Here is a 24,101-nt window from a genome sequence, read left to right on the forward strand (position 1 = left end):
ATACGTCCGAGTCCATATAATGGTATACGGCCGGTGTGGCCGAGAGGTTCTAAGCGCTTCAGTCTGGAACTGCGCGACCGCTACGGTCGCAGTTTCGAATCCTGCCTCGGGCATGGATGTGTGTGATGTCCTTAGGTTAGTTAGGTTTAAGTAGTTCTAAGTTCTAGGGGACTGATGACCTCAGATATTAAGTCCCATAGTGCTCAGAGCCATTTGAACCATTTGATACAACGCTAAATGAGTGGCTAAATATCTGACGTCACTTGCAGCAATAAGCGTTTCAGGCTATCAGGCGTGTATTTAATACGGGAGACGTTCGTTCAGGCGAATGAAAAGAGATGGAAACGAAAATCTGAATGAAAACCAAATGCTATAAGCGCTACGGATTCATACAGAGTTTATGTCTCCCGTTGTGAACGTTTACAATGAGACCACCCTCGTCTCGAAAAAAGTTTGCAAAACTGACGACCGATACTTGTGGTATGAAAGATACTTTATTCTTTTATGGGACTTTCGTAGTTTATGTGTAATTATGCAGTGACAGATTACATCGAACGATCGCTTTAGCAGAACGGCGTAATCGACAGTAAAAAAACCTTTTTTTCGTGGATTTTCTCCAAAAAGCAATGCAGTTTGCTTCATTCTCTAATCTGTAGCAGCTCACACCAGCCAGAGGAAAGCAACATACATAAGGTAAAAGTACAATGAGTGGCCAGAAGTCATGGGGAGGCACTCCTTGTCATGTTGGTCATAGCCTGCTGAAGCCTGTGATGTCCATCTCTCTCATTAAAAACTTGTGGTCATCCTTTGCCGTGGTTTACGTGTGAAATAACATTGTCTCTGTGATACTGAAGATCTCCCCTAGACACCGGTGACCACTGAATCTGAATTCTTGTGTACTCTCTTACACCAATCTTGCACCAGTTATCAACCCACGTTCAAAGTCGGTTATTTAGCGACGTGTAGGAATGTTGACTACACACCTGTTTGTAACGGGCTGCTCTGATATCGTGTCTGCACTCACGCCATATGCCGCATCTAGCCGCAACTTTCCCGCTTCATACAGGGGCGGACAAATACTTGGAAACACTAAAACACAGCACGTTACCGTACGTAGTACGGTGTAGGACAAGTATCGGGATTCAAAACAGCTTCCAGTAGTCTCAGAAGGGGCAAACACGGATCCCGTATGGTTTTCAAGGGAATCTTATGTTATCGGATAGTTTCTCGGAACAGTTCAAAAAAATGGTTCAAATGGCTCTGAGCACTATGGGACTCAACTGCTGAGGTCATTAGTCCCCTAGAACTCAGAACTAGTTAAACCTAACTAACCTAAGGACATCACAAACATCCATGCCCGAGGCAGGATTCGAACCTGCGACCGTAGCGGTCTTGCGGTTCCAGACTGCAGCGCCTTTAACCGCACGGCCACTTCGGCCGGCTCGGAACAGTTCCACAACATCTGTAAATGTATATAAATTTATAATATGTTTGTTTGTATGGCCATCTTCAGTAGCAGCTGTTAAAATCCCTCAAGTAACTGATATATAAATTCATATTAGAGATCTACCCTCAAACTGAATCATTAATTGCAGTTGGAGAAATGATCTGATATGAAATGTATGAGTGACTGTCAGCTTTCGTACTAATCTAAAACATAATTGCATGCGGTCATTGCCATGGTCGGGCCCCTTTGTGATACTAGGGCCGCCATTGTGCAGATGGACAACAGTTAGAAGGACCTGTAACAACCGCTGCGGAAATGTTTCTACGAGGTGGAGTGAGATAAATTTTTAGCGAAAGGTGCCATTGTCAACCGAACGCAGAAAACCAAATTTTGAGACAGATCCTGGAGATTGGTGACTTGCAGGTGGAAAGAGAACCGCCCGCATCTCGTGGTCGTGCGGTAGCGTTCTCGCTTCCCACGCCCGGGTTCCCGGGTTCGATTCCCGGCGGGGTCAGGGATTTTCTCTGCCTCGTGATGGCTGGGTGTTGTGTGCTGTCCTTAGGTTAGTTAGATTTAAGTAGTTCTAAGTTCTAGGGGACTTATGACCACAGCAGTTGAGTCCCATAGTGCTCAGAGCCATTTGAACCATTTTTGAAAGAGAACCCCGAGCTAGGCCAAGATGCCGCTTTGGCTCTTACAAAAAACATTTTTATGGGCGTAAGACCTACGGACATTAGTTCATCTGAAATTTTTCAGGAGAGATTGACAAGAATAACAGTGACGATGGAAAGGTGTCTCATTGGTCGAGGAGAGAGACAGAAATAGCGAGGAATGATTTTTTTAGAGGAGAATGGTAGAATGGAGATCATTGGTTAAGCAAGTAAAACATAGCCCAGAGAAGGGGACCTGAGCTCTCTAAAGTGTTTGGTAGAGGCAGGGTCCAGCCAGTCAAATATAAGGATCCACCAAAAAAACATGATGAAGTGAAGTTTCCTTGAGAGATGCTTTTGCACAGAGATCACTTGACTCGCTTGTCTCCTCTCATCTATCTCTCACCTGCTCCATTGAGAAGACTGTCTTGTAGCACTGCTGCTACCACTCTGCCTTCTTCATCAGCTACGTCCACCAGCTGGCCTGATGCGTCTGGGGGACTTCAAAAAAATTTGGGCCATTGAGATCGAGTTTCTACTACTGGAGATGTAAGGAATTTAAGTCGTAGTACGTTCTCCAGAAATGAGTAAAATTTCAATAACCTCTGTTCTGCCTGTGTGCTGTTGACTAGTAGGAACAGGGTCTGACACGGGCTCTGATAAATTCTTCCATGCATGATGCGATTGACGCGTATAAGGCGCGAAAGGCTTCCTGTGGTATAGCCATCCATGACGCATTCACCTGGTTACAGAGTTCATCTATGATGGTTAGCACTGGCTCATAGGGCTGCACCTATCGTTCCATCATATCCCACACATTTTCGATTGGCGTCAAGTCTGGTGATCTGGCGGGCCAGGGCAAAAGGCTGACATCCTGTTTCACCAAGAAGGCATGTGTTCGTGCAGCAACATGTGATCGTGCATTGCCTTGCTGAAAATGGCGTCTGGGATGTTGTGCTGAAAGGTATGGCTAAGAGTCGCAGGACGTCATTCACGTACGTCACACTGGTCACAGTGCCCTGGACACGCACCAGCTGTGATTTGTGGTTGTAATCAATAGCACCCCACACCACAAGCTCTTGAGTTGGTGCTGTATGTCTTGTGCGAATGTAATGCCGCTTCCTCTGGCTGCGGCAAACGAAAATGCTATCGTAATTTTCAAACAAACAGAACCTGGATTCGTCCGAAAACACTAAAACACTATTTGATACCATTCCTGTCCCCAGTGGCGTCGTTCCATACTCTCACTGCCACCTAACATGTTTCTGCACACCCATCAAAGGTAGAAAGAGAAGTGGACGACGCTCACGTAACCCATGCCGTAATAAACGACTTACTGTCTCCCCTGACAGTGTGCGGTGTGTTGCACTGTTCCAATGTTGCCCCAGGCCAAAGAGGACGGAGATCTGTCCTGCAATGCTGTTTCAATGCGGTGTTGATCTTCTCGGGAAGGTGGTCTGGGTGGTGCGATCTGACCCATTTCGTCGTGTTCTGTGGCATTCCGTGAACCATACTGCATACACCCGTTGCACTGCCGAAACACTTCGTTCCACACGAACAAAGCACCCTCCTTCAAACTCACTGATTTGACGGTACGATTTGCGCATACGTCTGCGAGGCATCCTGCACGTCTGCTCAAGTCACACTGATTCATTACCTTCGGTTTATAGCGACAACGAGATTAACAGGCACATTTTACTGGTAGTTGGTGTGCGGCGCGATATTGAAGTTGATCTTGAATTCGCTGGCCGACAGGATTCAAATTCTATTCATTTCTGTAGAACATACTAATGTACATGTCCTGTGAATATGAACGTCTTATCTCTAGTTTGTTGGAGATGTTCTGTTTTTTCTGAACATGAGTGTACTTGGTAGTAATGCGATCTTACCGAGTAACTATCGGACCCATGGAATACCACAGTATGGATGCGGAAACCATCACTGACTCCTTGTCATGTTTCACTCTTGGTAGCAACAATCTGCATCGTAGGCTTGCGACGGCGTACGCCAGAGGTAAACTCGGCCAGAAGTTGGAAACATTGTGAAACAAGATTCATCCGACAAAATGGCTTTCTTGCATTGTTCCATAATCCAGGTTTTATGGATTTGGTAGCATCACTAATCAGTGTATTTGGAATTCCAGCGCTGCCTGTAACTGCTAGCTTATTGAGATCCCTTCATATTGCTTTGGTGCTGACGGCTTTCGCCAGTTTTACAGCGTGTTCTGCAACGACATTTCGGGCTGTCGTCCTCTTCTTTTTCGTCACAATCCTCTTGAATGACCATCTCTCACGATCACTCAACACAGACTTTGGTTCGCGTTGTGACTTAAAAAAAGAAAAAGGTTCAAATGGCTCAGAGCGCTATAGGACTTAACATCTGAGGTCATTAGTCCCCTAGAACGTAGAACTACTTAAACCTAACTAACCTAAAGACATCACACACATCCATGCCCGAGGCAGGATTCAAACCTGCGACCGAAGCAGTCGCTCGGTTCCGGATTGAAGCGCCTAGAACCGCTCGGCCACCGCGGCCGGCCGTTGTGACTTAGCCGATGATGTTTTTCCGCTTTCATTGTATGTGGCATAAATCTTCGATAAGGTGCTTCTTGAAACACCAGTCACTTCCGTTCTTCGGTGACGGTAGCCCCCAACAATCTAGCACCAACAATTTGCCCACGTTCGAATTCACTTAGTTCCGACGTAACGCAGTTCTGATCACGATTGACACTTGCAACGTGTTGAGGGTAACACTTGCAGCGTATTGAGGGTATTACATAGGTGGTGGTCGCGGTTAAATACAACAGTGCAACCTTCAGGCTCGGCTAGCATCTGCATTTATGTTTACGCATGTGTTTCTCGCGGTGTTTCTGTACTTTTGTCCAACTCCTGTAAATGGCGCATCTTCAAATGGTACAGTCCCTCCTGTGCCTTTTGGCCACTCAGTTTAATCAAGCAAAATAATTACTGCGACCAAATGCACAGAGATACATGATAGAACGTTTCTGGACTCGGAAGTCAGCAGAACCACAAAGGGTAAAAGGCGTATAAAAAGTGTTCGTATGCCAACATCTAGCAGAAGAGAACTCTTCATTAAATGCGCTCGTGTAGAATGCACCAGCCTACCGGATTAGCGGTGCTGATAACTTCTAGGGTGAACTAAAGGAGGAGGATATTAGTGTTTAACGTCCCGTCGACAACGAGGTCATTAGAGACGGAGCGCAAGCTCGGGTGAGGGAAGGATGGGGAAGGAAATCGGCCGTGCCCTTTCAAAGGAACCATCCCGGCATTTGCCTGAAGCGATTTAGGGAAATCACGGAAAACCTAAATCAGGATGGCCGGAGACGGGATTGAACCGTCGTCCTCCCGAATGCGAGTCCAGTGTGCTAACCACTGCGCCACCTCGCTCGGTGGGGTGAACTAAAAAAGCTACAAATGTGCTCTGTGGTAAGCTATGGAAGCGGTACAAAAAATAACTAAAGTAAATAGTTTTCTATTGCTCTAATACGTTCAGCGTTCGATTAATACAAAATGCATCAGGGGTAAAAGAAAAATAAGATGTGGACTACAACACACGTATTATTTGAGCCAAAGCATGACATAATAGAAAACTAAAATGAAGGTCGACAGTCGCAAGCCACTAAAACATCCTCCAAGACGCCAAATGATACATACACCAACAATATTCATCATATCGCACTAACACTGATATATCTTCACGTTTGCATTAAGCCTGTATTCAGCATTGGTATAATGGTACAGTGGCAGCACAAAGAATTAGGGAGTAGGCAAAGTTTCTCAAATTTATTATAAACAGTCTCCAACTTGAGTCATATAGAAGAAACTGAAATAATATATGAATAAGACTGTGCACTGATGTCTGATTACACTGGCGAATTCGCACCTGGTACTTACTTTACTGAGATAGCTCGAAAAGCAACAGTAATTAAACTGCATACGGATAATGGAAGTTGTAATATTTCAAAAAAAATTTGCTAATTGTTTTTCATAGCTTTGATAAATCGTAAAAATGACATAACGTAACACCATAAGCTGTTGTTTAAGTCATTATTTATTGTGTGACCAGTTTCGGACAAAGGCCATTACCCTGCATTGATGTTCGTTAACAGCAAAAGTTACAAATACACGTCAAAGAAAACAGAGTCAAAAATATAACATTTGTGAGTAATGTTTAGACATGCATTGCGTCGCATATTTGGAATACCATACTTTTTTTTTGAGATAAAGGGCTGTACACAGGCATAAAATCGTCTTCTTGTGAGTTTGTGTTCCATCCTCGCCCATAAATAAATGGTACATTCGCAAATTTCATCTCCGAAATACGTATAGATTTTCTTCAATGTTACTGAATAGCGATTTCGTGTTGCTTTCTTTTGTTACTGGTTTACCATTTCACTGTATTAATACCCATTGCGTCTTTATCTATACCAATTACGCTGTCTAGAAGAACGTAGAAAAACATCATAGATAGCTTCCACACTGCAGGCTCATGGATATACACCGTTTGATGAAACTGAGGCAACGAAAGCTGGTGAAACTGAAGCTCTACATGCGCGTTCCTAGCTGAGTACGAACTAACCGTCTAGGTCAGCACAACAAATTTGCAGAAGTTGAAAAATGCGTGGACATCAAGTTTCAAGAAGTATTTCTACATACAAAGCAGCCATGGATGAAGCAGCGGAAAATAAAGGATATCATTGAGACCGTGCTGCATCGAGAAAACATGAACAGAGAGGATGATTCAAATTCGACTGGCCGTGTGTATTCGACAGGCCGCAGCTCTACAAGTTGTGGGTACTTTGGAGCAAACAGACTGCCAATAGAACACTGCATGGTTGCCCACAGCAAAACACTGTCACAGCCAATTCGCTGCTGCCAGCCAGTCACCTGGCTTCATGTGATACGAGCAATAACCTCCCGAATATCCCTATTTCTATTTCTCCTCTCTGACTCTAGACTGTGAGGCCGTGTGTGACATCCGATTTTCCACACCTTCAATACCTGAAACAAGAAAAACTCCTCCCATAGCTCGAAGAACAGCATGCTAGGTTACGGCACAAGGAGTGGAGCGAGACACCCAAATGCAAACTGAGCTTCGGATTGGGACGAGGTCTGATTATTACCGACCAGTTCTTGGGTGCTTTTTAATCACTTTCCGACGCAGTGTTTAGACACATTCAGCATGGTTCCCAAGACGTGCCGCAGAAAACACGAAACACAAGCAGTTAAAATTTCGATATAAGGCTTTTCCAAGTTCTTGTGAAATGTGCTGCGTGTGCAGCTGCTTTCTTCTTTGTACAGAGAAGACCTCGGAAATATTTCATGCACCTTCATACAGACAAACCCAGCTTACATCAGTCAGTTGTGTTGCCTTTCTCAAGATGCATGAATTTTTCCGCGCCCGTTTGATAAGGAGTGTTCAAATGAAAAATATGAAACGTCGTAACAACAAAACCAAGTGAAAGTTTCATTTGCCGCGTTTAGGATAACGTAGTGAGATCTTCGGTAACGCGAACGTAGTGTCTGGCGTGGTAGTGGGCATGTATCACCCCTCCTGAAAAATCCAGAGCTGTGCCCTCGGCAGGCAACGTGATGCTCACCGTCTTTTTAGACGACATATGTCCGATACTCATCGAACTCGTAGAGGATGGAAAAACCATGAGCAGTGACGTGTAGTGTGAGACACTAGCCAAGTCCATCAAGAGCAAACCGCCTGGGCTGCTCAAGGAGGGAGTGAATCTACTCCACGAAAACACGTGTCCGCACGTCTGTAAGGCCACACAAAGTGTAATGGCCAAATACAAGTGGGAGCAGCTTGTGAATCCGCTCTAGAGCCCGTACATATAGCCCTGTGACTTCCACGTGTCTCGTCTGCTTAAAATAAATAAATAAATACTAACTCCGTCTACAGGCCGCAAGCGACCCATCGGGACCATCCGACCGCCGTATCATCCTCAGGTGAGGATGCGGATAGGAGGGGCATGGGGTCAGCACACCGCTCTCCCGGTCGTTATGACGGTTTTCTTTGACCGGAGCCGCTACTAGTCGGTCGAGTAGCTCCTCAATTGGCATCACGAGGCTGAGTGCACCCCGAAAAATGGCAACAGCACGTGGCGGCGGGATGGTGACCCATCCAAGCGCCGGCCACGCCCGACAGCGCTTAACTTCGGTGATCTCACGGGAACCGGTGTATCCACTGTGGCAAGGCCGTTGCCAAAATAAATAAATAAATAAATAAATAAATAAATAAAATAACCGAGGGAGCGCTCAAGCTCGGACGAAGAACTGGACACAATGGAGAAGTGGCTCCCGTCACAGTCACAGGAACTCTGGGAATACGGAATCCTTCAGCTTGTGAAACAGTGGGGTAAAAATGTTCAAATGTGTGTGGAATCTTATGGGACTTAACTGCTAAGGTCACCAGTCCCTAAGCTTACACACTACTTAACCTAAATTATCCTAAGATCAAACACACACACCCATGCCCGAGGGACGACTCGAACCTCCGCTGGGACCAGCAGCACAGCCCATGAGTGCAGCGCCTTGTACCGCTCGGCTAATCCCGCGCGGCAACAGTGGGGTAGTTGCGCTCATGCCTTTTCAAAAAAGACTACAGTATGCCCACAGTGTTGTTTCGTACATTTTATTTTGAACACCCCTCGTATTTTACCCAAACTGTGTGATTGTCTCTTTGATCAAGCACCTACGGAAATTTATGTATTTGCGTACCGGTTTCTGTACGCTGTAACTCGATTTTTAGTATGCTTAACAACTCGTACGAATCAATCGAAAATCATATAAGAATGACAATAGAAGTATGAAATTAAGTCACCATAATAATTGTGCGTCATTTGGTGTACGTATGAACGCCATTAAAAAAATTAGAAATGGCTGTCAGTATTTTATCTTATTATTGGTATTAATGTACATTCTTAGATTAAAATGTGCTAATTTTGAAGTGCACTGAAAATAAAATTATAGCTCTCCGAAATCGGCATGCAAATAAATAAATTTTGGTGGCTGATAGGTGAAACTTTTTCCCTTGTACAAAGTTAAAATATGGTAAATAACAGAACATAGTTTACCCGATCCATAGACAGGTGGCGCTCCAGGACTTTCTTGCCTTAGATTAACTAACACCTGCAGAGGCCGGAACGTCATCCGGTCACAAAGTTAAAATAAGCAATTGCTAAATAATGAAACAGAGAGCCTTGCCACCGCCTGGACACCCGCTACAAGAGGGGCAAAGGTAGGAGAGAAACCAGCACCCTAAGCTCCTAGAAGACACCGCTCAAAGGCTTTCGAAATGTAAGCATATACTTTGTTTATTTCACTTCCTCCGTTCGATACGTCACTACATGCAGAATGATTTTATTCCAGATAACATAAGCCGCAAATAAGATCAGAATTCAATGTCTCTTCGATGAAACGGTTATTAAGGACGGGCCACAAGATCAGATCGAGGGAGAATGGTGAAGGAAACCTTCGCCCACTTCCTCGGTGCTCTGGTTTTAGTCATAGCTACACATTGTCGTTACTCAAATAATCCCTGAGGCTAGCAGTTGTCTTTCGAAAACCATTTGAACAAATTGGAAAAAGTTCTAAGAGCCAGATTTCACATTTGTCAGGAGAATAAAAAAACAATGTATCTCTTTCTTTCCATAACAAATCTGTATCCAGGAGACTGAGAAGGTACTCTGATACCACATAATTTTGCACCCTACCTCATCACTGAGAAAAATAATGGGATAAGTTAGATAAATAATTTATTGAGAACATACTAAGTGCCATATGAGGAAATTGACAAGTTGTAAGTGCCAGTACGAAAGTTTTTGTTTCAAGTGATATTAATGCAGATGCACTGTCTGCCTGCTTAGCTACGTTGTAACGTGCCTACCTCCCATGTAGTGGGCCCGGGTTCGATTCCCGGCTGGGTTGGAGCTTTTCTCCGTTCTTGGACTGGGTTTTGTGTTGTCCTCATCAACATTTTTTCCTCATCGCCGGCACGCAAGTCGCCCAATGTGGCGTCGACTGAAATAAGACTTGCACTCGGCGGCCGAACTTCCGCGGTTGGGGCTTCCCGGCCAACAATGTCATACGATCATTTCATTTCATTTTTACAGATGCACTTAGTTATTGCTGTGATAATACAGTCACAGAAATAAAACAGTAATATTTAGGCTAGTAGGACTGTACAGTGATAAGTCGAACCATTAGGACACTGCCCATAGCGACGCTGGATGCCGCCTTGTGGCGTTGCGAACACGTGAAACGGTAACAAAAGTATGTGAGCGGAGCAGACACGGGCGGGGCATCACCATAGCGAAGATATGGACTGCAAATGGGAAAATACATCGAGATAAGCGACTTTGGCAAAGGGCAGATTATTATTACGCAGTATCTCGAAAACTGCGAATCTGGTCGAATGTTCACGTGCTGCTGTCGTGAGCACCTACGGAAAGAGGTAGGTTAGTGAAACTACCATTAGGCGCTAAATTGTTGGCCATCTACGACTCTTCACATAACGTGGAGTTTGAAGGCTTGTCTGCTCTGAAAAGTAGGACAGATGGTGACCTCTGGCATCTCTGCCGAAAGAGCACAATGCTGGTGCACGCACAGGTGTTTCGGAGCACACCGTTCGTTGAGCATTGTTGAACATGGACCTCCGCAGCAGAACACCCCAACGTGTTCACATGTTGATCCAACGACATCATCAATTACGATTGCAGTGGGCACGGAACCATCGGGATACGACCGTTGATCAATGAAAACATGTCGGCTTTTAAGGTGAATCCCATTTTTGCTACACTATGTCTAGTAATCGAAGACACGCTGTCAGTTGTGAACCACCTGCATCTCTTCATGGTTAATGTCTTGCCCGACGGCAACGTCCTTTCAGCAGTATAACTGTCCGCTATCGGGTGCCATCACCACGTACGCAAATGTTGCAATGTTTAGTGTAAAATACTCTGTGCTGTCGAGGAAGGAATTGAAAAATTGTCAACAGATGTTTTTAACAACTGATAAACATGGCTAGTCTTCCAGATGAAGTATGGCGTGGCACACATCTGACATGTTCTTTCCTCTATTTATACATTGATATATTTCCACTCTTTTGTTTCAGAGTAAGAAGTATTTTTAAAGTGATCTTAGATGGATTGGTCTGAAGTACTTTGATTATACTACATTTGATGATCTTACACTCTCGCATTGACACCAATGTTTCAGCAGTATCTTTAAAATAAAAAAAATCAGTTGCTTACATTACGTGGGATGTGTTCATAGCTCTAGCTGACTCAACAATCTTGTGCAAATATTGGGGAAGAAAGGCTTTCCCTACCTCACTTCGTTTCAATGTAGTTGCAAATTCTCTGTCGCAGTTCACAAAGCTGTGTCCACTCTCTTCTCCAAACCATTTCAGGCTAGATGGGGAAGACCTAGACACTGGAACTCCATTGCGAAGCACTGTTTATCAGAAATACCATGCGCCATCTGGCAATGAATGTTTCAATCATTTTTCCACGATTTGAGACTTGGAAAAAGTCTAGGGGCATGTGATAGAGTACCGAGAACACTAAAGAACTGAAAACGAATTTTGTGAAAAAAGTGGCAATTGGAACGTTTTGCCTATCAGCTGTCAAGTTGACTATCCTCACTTATGTCTGTCGTGCATCGGTTCCAAAATTGGTTAAACAGCTGTAAACACAAGAACGCATATGCAGCGAACAAACTGCTGTTAGTTGGTGGCAGTCCCTTGTGGCACCCTAGCTTCGTAGGCAAGAAGACCATTTTTACTTTCCAGTAATAAAAATTAAGTCTCGTTTAAGAGAATTTCTCCACAGCAAACCAACATAGACAGCGGAGCACAGAAGTGATCCGAGATATTGCCAGAGAGCCAGACGTCTCTCATCTACAAGAGAGGTAGCAGTATTGAACCATAGAATTACCATCCATCACCTCTACCCGTTGTAAAATTCCGGTCAGTGATATGAAATTACTCATCTTAGGCCGTGTATTTGTTTTTAATTTCTTCATTAAGTTTTTTCCTTGTTCTGAGTCCAAATATAATTACTTTTATGTAAAAAATAGTATTTTTCATAACAACGAAAATGGATTCCGGAATTATCGGTCAAGTGAATCCCGACCTGCGATCTCCGTTTCACGAATTGTTTATTGCAGCTAAACAAGGTAAATTATTCCATTAAAAGTCCTTCAGTGTCCTGGTAGACAAAACGTGAAAATTATTACCGTACAGTGAAATACTGACCTCTTTGTCTGATGTCGTTTGCAAAAAAGCCTTTTATCTAGATGCTGAATCGTGTACAAAATATTAATGGTGTCAGCGGTAGTTGATACATTAGTATATCTGTGTGTGAAAATGAACAAAAACCGCACTCGGCAACATAAAAATACACCAAAAAGACTGCCACTACTAACCTCAAAACACAATGCGAGAACAGCTTCACAGCGATTAACGTGTTATTAAGAAATGTGCTGAAAAAACCTTTGAAGTAACGGAGTTGTCGAAATTTAATTTCAGTTGTTAGGAATTAGTACACTGTTTTCACCCAATAAATGATAACTTACATTTGCTTTTGCTAGTAACGAGTGTTATAAGACTACTTTTACCCTAAACACACGGTTGAAAAAAAGATGATGTGTTGACGTCAGCGTTTTACCCAAAACTGTCACGTCTGCTCTCTCTTAAAAAAGATATTGGTCTTCGTGAAAGACTTATGTTTCTTGGCAGACTTCTGTATGGCGGAAATTCAGAACTGTCAGCATACGAGTGAAACCCACGGAACAGATGGGAGGAGACAACTTTTCCGTGCAGGTGGTCAGATCGTAGCATGCGGTAGTACTCTTGCAACGCCGACGACCGGTTTATAGCGTCTCGCCATGGATTTGGCAAACGCACAGAGAGCCGCGCGTTTCGTCGCAGCTAAGAGATGCGTCAACACGCTAACCAACGATAACTGCAATATCGTTCCCAATTATTATAGACCGAACGATCTGGTTAGTCAGACGACAGTTACACAGATTATGTAATTAATTTTCTTCTTCCTTCTCGTCACTCTATGTCGGCTTATTACTGCACACATTGCTGATATCGTTGTCGTTTCTTTGGTTCGCAGCAGGACTATGTTTGTAGTTTCAGTAACATACAAAGGAAGTTCATGATTTTGGTCTTATCTGCATTGCGGAGAAGAGTGTGTATCAGCTACGTGCCAGCCACACAGAAACTGAGTGCCTATTTCTGTGTGCCTGACGAGTAACACTCGGAAATTGAAGCAATCGTACAAGATGAAGCACAGGGTCCTATTTTGGATCCGCTATTCGTTCTATCTCGTCGACACCACAATCACGTAATATACAGGGCTAGGGTCGTCGAAGAAGTTCAGTACTTAGAGCTGAAATCAGGTTTATTACTGTCACCAACGTACAACCAAAACAGAACTGATCTCCTGGACGGAAGTGCAGTCATTCAATATACGAATATCCAACCATAGAATATTCAAGATAATACGAACATAAGATATTTTAAGAGCCTTGCAGGAATGATAATTATGAAATAACAAATAATTACTGGTGGCCAAGTTTAAACGAGCGATCCGTACGACGCCAGCCAGTGACGCTAACCATAACACCACACTGCGCGCAGCCGAGAGGGCTGAATTGCTCTTCTCTTGGATAAACAGTCATTGGAGCCGACTGCAGCACCCTAGAGCTATATCTGTTTATGCGAGTACACTGTATGGAGACGCTTGATGGATCCTCGCGTTCTAGTTGTGTTTATGCATCCTCTTCATTACGATGAGCATCGAATATAACCACTCCAGTCAAAGCTTCGTGGCGGTAGAGTGGATCTACAGTTTCTTGAACCCCCCACCCCACCGTCGATTTGAGCTTCTGGACAGTAGTAGGGATTCGTACGAAGGACATGGACGACCTATATGAGCTTTCGCCTTCCTGATGAAGGGTAATAATCCACAATTTCATATGTAACGTCCGACAAGCGACGAAAGATACGACACAGCTCAAAGTAGCATTTTAGTAATATTTTCGAAAGTCCCACTTCCCACACAGGCATAAAAAATGCATACCAAGTCTCTTGGACTGTGTCTCAGTGGCCAGTGCTTGGGGTTGTAGCATTCTCGGTCTTTCACATGGCTGCTTCTTCGGTCGTAGTGATGAGGTGTTTCACTCACTCATTCTGAGTATCGTTCGGTTCAAATGGGAACACTGTATTATTGTCTTTTCTGTCTTGTGACTGTGAAGCAGGAAAAACGGGGTGACCCGCCACAGTTTCCTTCTGCCTATATACCAGTAAGATCGTATAAGATCATATGGTGACATGTGCTGACGAGAGTTTGTTGGACTGTAACTCAAATGCACTGAAGATGGCTATTTATACCCGAAATCTAGATATGCAAGAGTAATAAAAACTAATGTGATTGCGACTGATTGCTGTGTGCCTCTCCTTCCTTAGGACTGGAGATTTTGTTAGGACACTTTAAGGACAAGGAAAGATCTTTCTTGCACACTGTTTCAGGAAAATTTGGCGTTTCCATACAGTAGCTCTTGCAGGGGACATGCCTTATACGGAACACGTTTATATATCGTCGGTAATACGAGCACATTCCGAGAAAATTTCCCACATCACGAACGTGCTGAGGACTGGGAATATCTGTGACTACTCTTATTTTCTCTGGTTTGGGATGTACTTCGTTGCCATTCAATAGGTGCCCTAAGATTTTTATTTATTGGGTGACGAAGAGGCACTTTTTCGGATTCAGGCAGAGACATGTAATCTGAACACACTTCATCGCACTTTTCGGTCGGCTGAGATGTTCTTCAAATGTCTTCGAAGAAATGTCAGTGCCATCCAGATGGCAGAGGAATGTCGTCCATTTAAGGTTTCGAAACAGGTTGTCCACTATATGATCGAAGGTGGCTGATCTATTACATAATCCAAATGGCATAATTTTGAACTCAGAGGCCATAAGCAGTTATGAAGGCAGCTTCTGCAAGCTCTATTTACCAGTAGCCTGGCTGCATATTCATATTTGAGAAACACTTTTTTCAAAATGGCTCTGAGCACTATGCGACTTAACTTCTGAGGTCATCAGTCGCCTAGAACTTAGAACTAATTAAACCTAACCAACCTAAGGACATCACACACATCCATGCCCGAAGCAGGATTCGAACCTGCGACCGTAGCGGTCGCTCGGTTCCCTACTGTAGCACCTAGAACCGCACGGCCACTCCGGCCGGCCAACACTTGTTTCCTTTGAAGAAATGATGGTTGTTTTTAATGTGTAGCATTATACAAACATCTTTCTTCGTAATTTGTTTCAGTCGTCAGTAATCGTCGCAGAAATACCATCTTCCGTCTTTCTTCTTCACAAGGGCCACCGGAGAGAACTAAAACGCTCTGACAGTTGAGTGATGTCATCTTACAGCATCGTTTCCACTTCTTCCCAGGTTATTGGTCGTTCAGCCGACGACACTACATGAGCGCTGGCTGATTTGTGGATGACCTCCAGTGCTCATATTGTGTTTTATCATGGGCCTCTTCGTCTCTCTTTTCTACATTCCGGATTTGAAAGCATCCCAAAACTGGTGCAGAATTGATGTTGCTGGCCGATGTTATTCCCCGATCAGGCTAGATACTATTGGCAGTTCGATAGTAGCTTACTCCGCTGCATTGTCTGTACTGGTAGCGGGTCACTTTCCATTGTCGATGACACTAAGCTGCTATTTCTGGGCTGGGCCGACTGTACCTACACACATACCTGTAGGGATGAGTTGTTGCTGCTCGTGACAATTACAGATCCAAAGTTCCCTTTGTTTACCCACAAACCTTCTGATCGTCGCTGGCATGTAGATATATTTTGTGAGCCTGAATAGCTTTTTGCAATCGAAGTAAGCTACACAGCTCAACTGTGTATCCCGATTGACGATTAGAACTCGTCTTGTTGATGATGGCGGGATAAGAACTTCTCTGACGGTAAGCAACCGCCAAGAGCATTCTTTACTTGTTGGTATAGCTTCGATAGTCAAGAGCTGTGATCCTCCAATGTCTATGATTGCCTGCGATGCCTAAAAGAAGTCCCATCCGAGAATGACGTCATGGTCATATTATGTTGAAATGACAAACTCGAAGGGCTGCGTTTTGTCATTGATAGTTATTTTTGCAATACATGTTCCTTCAGCCAGGCATATTTCCCATTTGTGACATTGAGCACAATCGTTTTCATATTACGAAACATTGTTCCTGTCAGCTGGACATATTTCCCGTTTGAGACTTTCAGCACAATCGCTTTCACATCGCAAAACATAGTCTTCTTTAGCAGGTGACGATAAGCATTCGACATTTCAGAAAAAGGAGCCCCTGAGCAGTCTTGATAAATGTCACCCATGAAAAATTGCATCTGTGGCGGCTTCAACTCAGTAGGTGGTCGCCTCACTCAGTTTTCGCCAATTCGGCAACTAGGCAAGTGGCTGGTAAACCTGCAACGGCTAGGGCGTGTTGCGGAGCGACCTCGTGCGGGGGTACGCTGAAGAGATTCGGCCCACAGGTCGTCTATAACTGTCTGTAGTTGACTGGTGAGAATATGACTATCGTGATAGATGACGTCTTACGGTGTAATAGTCAATGAACTCTCATTATCTTTCACTGCAGCAGCGAACAACGTTTCCAGGGAGTCCACAATGAAAACAGACTGGCGTGCTGCCCTCCGTTCTCCAAATGATTGTTCTTCAGCGGGGTACATTACCTTGTTGGTTTTACCTTCATTGTTCTGATGACGAGTTCTCGTTTGAAAGCCGCAGCCAAAGTCCGAGTTAGCTGAGTCCATTCTTCACGGTGTGTCTGACTGGTGGTGGAGATTCGTATCGGCCGGCCGGTGTGGCCGTGCGGTTAAAGGCGCTTCAGTCTGGAACCGCGTGACAGCTACGGTCGCAGGTTCGAATCCTGCCTCGGGCATTGATGTGTGTGATGTCCTTAGGTTAGTTAGGTTTAATTAGTTCTAAGTTCTAGGCGACTGATGACCTCAGCAGTTGAGTCGCATAGTGCTCAGAGCCATTTGAACCATTTGAGATTCGTATCAAAGGTCAATACACATCTTTTTCGACATTCTCTATTACCTCTTGGCGTACGGGTTTGGCATTCGCTATCTTTCCTGTACTTGGTCCCACATTTCTGGCTGCCACACACTGCCGTATGTTTTCCCTTGCCGTCTGGCTTATGAGAGAGACGAGCTGATGTTGGTCTTCCACAACTGCCACAGAGACCACATGCAGCAGTCGATCACGCCTCTTCCCTCCGACTCTTTTTTTCTGTTGCATTTTCTCGATGCGCTGGCGTCACTTGGTGAATTCTTCGGCTGTTGTGCCATCCTTTACCATAAGAGCTTGCTACCTTTATTTTGCGACTTGTTTCGTCAAATCTCAGATTTTATCGGTTTTCTGTCAGAGTCAGATTCACATCGTTTCAAAGGGCCAAAACATTCTATATGTATGACTGTATCGTTTCGCCATGACGCTGGGCCCTGTTGTTCAATTATTCTTCTGCTAAGCAGACTTACTGGTTGTCAGCAAATGTTTTCTTCAATTCATTTTGGAACTTGTCCTTACTATCGAGTTTCTCTTCGTTGATCTCGAAATATCGCTAGGCTGTACCATCCAAGCAGAAGTATACATTCGCGAAACACATCATGTCATCCACGTATCTGGCGCCCCGGTAGAATATTTTTAAGCTGTTTGGTCAGGTTCTGAGCAGCGTCCCCGGAGAACACGTATGGAAGCCTAATGTGGTCTTTTGGAATCCAACTCTCTCCTGAATATTCAGGTCTTAGAAAAGATGTACTGCTTATATTGTGGTTCCTGCCAGTGCAGATGACGGCTTGATGTTGATTCATTGAAGCTACTGTAATGTAGATATTTTGAAGTACCCGTCGTCTCCACAAGATGATGTCATTTCGAAGCCACAGTCAAGTCTGAATTCGAAGGCAGAGTAGTTACTGAAGTACAACATATAGTACCGAGAGCACGTTTGTTACTGTCTACAGCGTACAGGCAGAATAGATTTGATCTCCTGGACGGAGAGTGCAGTTATTTATACAGACATAGAATATTCCCGAATTCTGGTATTTATACATTCACCGAATATTGTAGATATGACTAACATTACAAAAAAATATATACTTAAAGCGACAAATCGAAAATAACAAATAACTACTGGTTGTTGAGTTTGCAGAACACTCGCCAACGCCGTTAGTCATTATACCACACTGCATGCACGAAAGCGCACCGCAATATGAATGACACTCCACTTCCATTGCCAGAAGATCTGAATTTTGACCTCTTCTCAGGTGAGACAAGTATATGAATAAGATGTACTATCATTTCTCTTACAGATAAAGGAGCTAATGAAACATTTGTAAATATGAACTGATGGATAAGGCTAATGTAATAAGATTAAGTGTGGCCAAGTATCAGTATATAAAGTTCAGTACTTCTCATAGATTTTCACCATCAATAAGGTAAACTATCCAAACAGTGAAACTGAAGTAGGAGGAGTTGCTGAAAATTAATGCCTTCAATTTTTTTATACTGTCCTCAGTACCGGTTTGGTCATTACATGCCATGAATATTACTCAGTCGACATTCCCGCTTCGCTAACGTTAAGTTGCAACCCTCTGTCACCAGAGGGCTCCGAATTGTAGCGTCTAACATGACGGTGTTTAGCGTAACTACGTTAGTGCGTGGGAGACCCTCAGAAAAATGAAAGCACGAATTCGTCCTCGCATCAAGCACCCTCTGCTTTAACATGACAATGCCAGACCACGCACGGGCGCTGCCGCATACGCGACAATTCGACGCATTGGGTTCACTGCCATCGATTATCCTCCATACATTTCCAACCTGGACCGATCGGATTTTCAATCTCTGTTGGTCGATCACGGCCAGGGGACATCGGCTGGTAAGTACTTTTCAATGTCAATAAGTTTCATCAACAACCGTATACTTTGAGATATTTTATTTTACTCTGGAAGTTTCGGCAATTCATTTTGTCATCTTCAGGCCCCATACGCTTTTATCCAAATAAACGAAATTATCGTATAGCGCCATAAAACACTGGATATCGTGAATTCCAATCGTTATACCAATGATTCATCAACGAAGTAATTGTCTAACGATTGGAATTCACCATATACAGTGTTTTATGACGCTATACGATAATTTCGTTTATTTGCATAAAAGCGTATGGGGTCTGAAGACGTCAAAATGAATTGCCGAAACAGGTTGCTTTAAGAATAAAATAAAATATATTAAAGTATACGGCTGCTGCTGAACTCTATTGATACTGAAAAGCATCCAGTTTTCATCTGTTTCCAAAAGTTAAAGAACACCTTGGAGAATTTCACTTTGATAGTGATAAAGTGGTACAAGCAGAGCTGCGGCTGTGGCTCCGTCGACATAGTCAAACATTCTACAGTGACAGATCAACAAACTGGCCTCTGGGAATGGAGAGATTTGTTCGTCGCCAGGGTGACTACGTTGAGAAACAGACGAGCAGACTTGAATAAGAAAAATGCAGAATGGTAATACAGTTCGTTTCATTTAACTAGATTTATGAGTTTTCACATAAAAATAGTGTTTATTTATGGTCCTACATGTACAGAAGAGTACGCATGACTATGGCTGTAGATGATACAAAACTAAAGCAACTAGTTTATTCCGCATATATCCAGACACTAGTAAGCTGCAGAACCAGTTCTAGAAACGTTCAGCGCACTGGGATAATATTTTCAGGATACAGAAGTGGGTTATAAGAATTGAATCTGATGCTTGTTCATAGGGTCTGACAGAGACCTCTTCAAGAAAAGTGGTCTTTGGACAGCTGTTTCAGTATACATATATTCCTAAATGGCCTTTGAAATTACAAATACTTCCCTTTTCTGAAAAATAGTGCATATCATGAGTGTAATAGTGGGACCAACTATTATATGCGTACACATGTGCATAGCAACTTACCAGAGTATATGAAATGTGTAGTACGTAATATGCTGGAATTTAATACTAAATTACAGAATTTAATGAAGTGCAACTTCTTCTGCTCTTTTGAAGAGTACCATTAAAGAGGCTTTTAAAATTAATGTATTTGATTATAATGTAACTAATATTGCCACTCCAATCCTATAATGTTTCATTATTTTAAACAATTTTATTTTATTTCACTTAAATAATATGTAAAATCTTGACATAATTCAACGGCCCCAAAGACCCATTGCAACAGCATCCACGGAATACAGCTGGTGTAATGTAATGTAATTCCTGAGTCAATAAACACCTATCAGTCAGTTCTGGTGAGATTGCTATGCATTTATGTTTGAATTATAGCGATGTTCGCTATTCATACGGGTTTTGATCTGCCGGCTTCATAAAACGAGGTCACGGGTTAGGTTCCCGTCTCTCGCGTCGGTTTGAATGCTAAAAGGAAGCGTAACTGTGGGTTTACCTTAGTGTATGACACAATTACCGAATGATGATATTCGTGCGAACCACGAAACATGTATACAACGCATGCGTTTGGACAACATGTTGAGGTTACTGCTTGGCTAAACGCCAGGAAAAATGTCGGAGGGAAGTTGCGAGCTATTAAAGAGGCACTGTGTTGTTCCACAGATCAAACTTTGGATGCGATGTTGCCTAAGAAAGACACTTACAGTTTTTCGTTTGGGATTGACTGTCACCTTAGACGTCTTGGGTATATCTTACACTTAACGAAGAAGTCTTTTAGAAGTTCTCCTTGCGCATAACATTACAATGTGCACAGAAAATACACTTTCATTTATATTCAAGACACAAATCATATAATAATTATAACGCTGGAAAAGTTGTAATGATTATCGTAATTATAAAAGTAATGTTGATCCTAGAACAGAGCCATAAATAAGTAAATACATATCTGGAAACTGACACTAACAGGACACAGAAGTCATGGCAGAGGAGTGGGAAGAATCGATGTGGAGCGACAATTAATTCGTCTGTCGAAGAGTGAAAAAGTATTGTGGAAAGTAAACAGAACAGAAAGTGAATGAAGGGGCAATGGCGACTTAAGAAAAGAAGAAACATAAGGAGAAAGAGACAGGATGACAAAAGTTGAGAAATATGTTACTGTACGCACAGAGATGCAACTTCGCTGTTGGGCAGCAAAAGGTCTGTTGGGATATTCGTTTACGGAGAATGATTCTCTGTCAGTGGTAAGAAAAGGAGTTTAAGATATAAAATCTTGAAAGAGGGTGCTTTTCACATTAATTAAGTACACACGAATTATAATGTCTCGATCACTTTAATTTTTTTATAATTTCCATATAATGCGTTCGGCCAGCGAACCATCTTTGAACCTATGGGCACTGGCGTTACATGTCAACAGAATACTGGTGCAAATTCTTCAACTTTAAACAGTTATAATTTTCAAAACTTACCGTTTCACATATTAACCACTACTCAGATGTTGTGCTATTAATGTTATGTACTACAGATACGATGATGGCTGGATGACCAGAACACATCACGCTGTAGTAATAAAAGTTTATTGTGATAGTCGTAATTCATGTGTACCTCACGAGCAAAGTTTTAACATACTCTTCAGTACAGCGTCGTTTTGAATCACACGTGGGTTAAAGGCTACTGTCATCCACAGAGACGTAGCTGTTATGGAGAAAGAGACGCAGAAATACACTCCTGGAAATGGAAAAAAGAACACATTGACACCGGTGTGTCAGACCCACCATACTTGCTCCGGACACTGCGAGAGGGCTGTACAAGCAATGATCACACGCACGGCACAGCGGACACACCAGGAACCGCGGTGTTGGCCGTCGAATGGCGCTAGCTGCGCAGCATTTGTGCACCGCCGCCGTCAGTGTCAGCCAGTTTGCCGTGGCATACGGAGCTCCATCGCAGTCTTTAACACTGGTAGCATGCCGCGACAGCGTGGACGTGCACCGTATGTGCAGTTGACGGACTTTGAGCGAGGGCGTATAGTGGGCATGCGGGAGGCCGGGTGGACGTACCGCCGAATTGCTCAACACGTGGGGCGTGAGAGGTCTCCACAGTACATCGATGTTGTCGCCAGTGGTCGGCGGAAGGTGCACGTGCCCGTCGACCTGGGACCGGACCGCAGCGACGCACGGATGCACGCCAAGACCGTAGGATCCTACGCAGTGCCGTAGGGGACCGCTCCGCCACTTCCCAGCAAATTAGGGACACTGTTGCTCCTGGGGTATCGGCGAGGACCATTCGCAACCGTCTCCATGGAGCTGGGCTACGGTCCCGCACACCGTTAGGCCGTCTTCCGCTCACGCCCCAACATCGTGCAGCCCGCCTCCAGTGGTGTCGCGACAGGCGTGAATGGAGGGACGAATGGAGACGTGTCGTCTTCAGCGATGAGAGTCGCTTCTGCCTTGGTGCCAATGATGGTCGTATGCGTGTTTGGCGCCGTGCAGGTGAGCGCCACAATCAGGACTGCATATGACCGAGGCACACAGGGCCAACACCCGGCATCATGGTGTGGGGAGCGATCTCCTACACTGGCCGTACACCACTGGTGATCGTCGAGGGGACACTGAATAGTGCACGGTACATCCAAACCGTCATCGAACCCATCGTTCTACCATTCCTAGACCGGCAAGGGAACTTGCTGTTCCAACAGGACAATGCACGTCCGCATGTATCCCGTGCCACCCAACGTGCTCTAGAAGGTGTAAGTCAACTACCCTGGCCAGCAAGCTCTCCGGATCTGTCCCCCATTGAGCATGTTTGGGACTGGATGAAGCGTCGTCTCACGCGGTCTGCACGTCCAGCACGAACGCTGGTCCAACTGAGGCGCCAGGTGGAAATGGCATGGCAAGCCGTTCCACAGGACTACATCCAGCATCTCTACGATCGTCTCCATGGGAGAATAGCAGCCTGCATTGCTGCAAAAGGTGGATATACACTGTACTAGTGCCGACATTGTGCATGCTCTGTTGCCTGTGTCTATGTGCCTGTGGTTCTGTCAGTGTGATCATGTGATGTATCTGACCCCAGGAATGTGTCAATAAAGTTTCCCCTTCCTGGGACAATGAATTCACGGTGTTCTTATTTCAATTTCCAGGAGTGTATTTAGAGCTATACACATGTAAAGACAAGTTATTGGTTGTTTCAGATCTTGTATAGCAGAGAGGAACAGATGATACATATTTGCTGAGCGAGGGGAGGTATTGCTGAGGTCATTAACTAAGAAATCAATGAAGAATTCATGTGTGTGAAAGTTACATCGCCTATCTTATCACATTCACGCTGGGTACAACAAGAGAAGAATTAACATGACCCATTAATGGCACGTTGGAAGTATATCTTGACGTAATGAAGTACACTGGAGTAGAACACATACAGCAGAACTAATGAACTCTGTGACGCGCCAACATTGGAAATTAAAATATTTTCCTGCAGAGACCTTCGACACATTAGCATTTTACCTTTCACATACTTTCTATGATCTCATGTCACATGTAAACATTATGTACAGCTCGTTCTGACTGCGAGACTGTACCAACCATTCGTTTGTTTTACACAGAAAAATCTTAGAGAAGCGAGTGATCAAGGCGCTAAATGCCTTGTTGTATCCGCACAACTGCACCAAAAAACGAGGTCTAAGATCTCGTAATGTGTTTGTATGTCAAAACTGAGTTAAGTCAAAACTCGTTAATTCTTATGTTTTACAACCTATTTTCACACAGTGGATTAGTTAATAGTTACCACCCCCTTGGTCAGACATGTTCCAAGCATATGAAGACATGGGGCTCTCCACTCAAACTAGTAACTGATTGTAGATAAACAACAACGAATTAAAAGTGACTTATTGCAGTAATTCTGTTAACGTGTAAATTGTATTCCGCGGCCAAGACTCTCTCTGTAAGTCCATAACGG

Source organism: Schistocerca nitens, chromosome 3, assembly GCF_023898315.1.
Source record: "Schistocerca nitens isolate TAMUIC-IGC-003100 chromosome 3, iqSchNite1.1, whole genome shotgun sequence".
In the NCBI taxonomy this organism is placed as follows: domain Eukaryota; kingdom Metazoa; phylum Arthropoda; class Insecta; order Orthoptera; family Acrididae; genus Schistocerca; species Schistocerca nitens.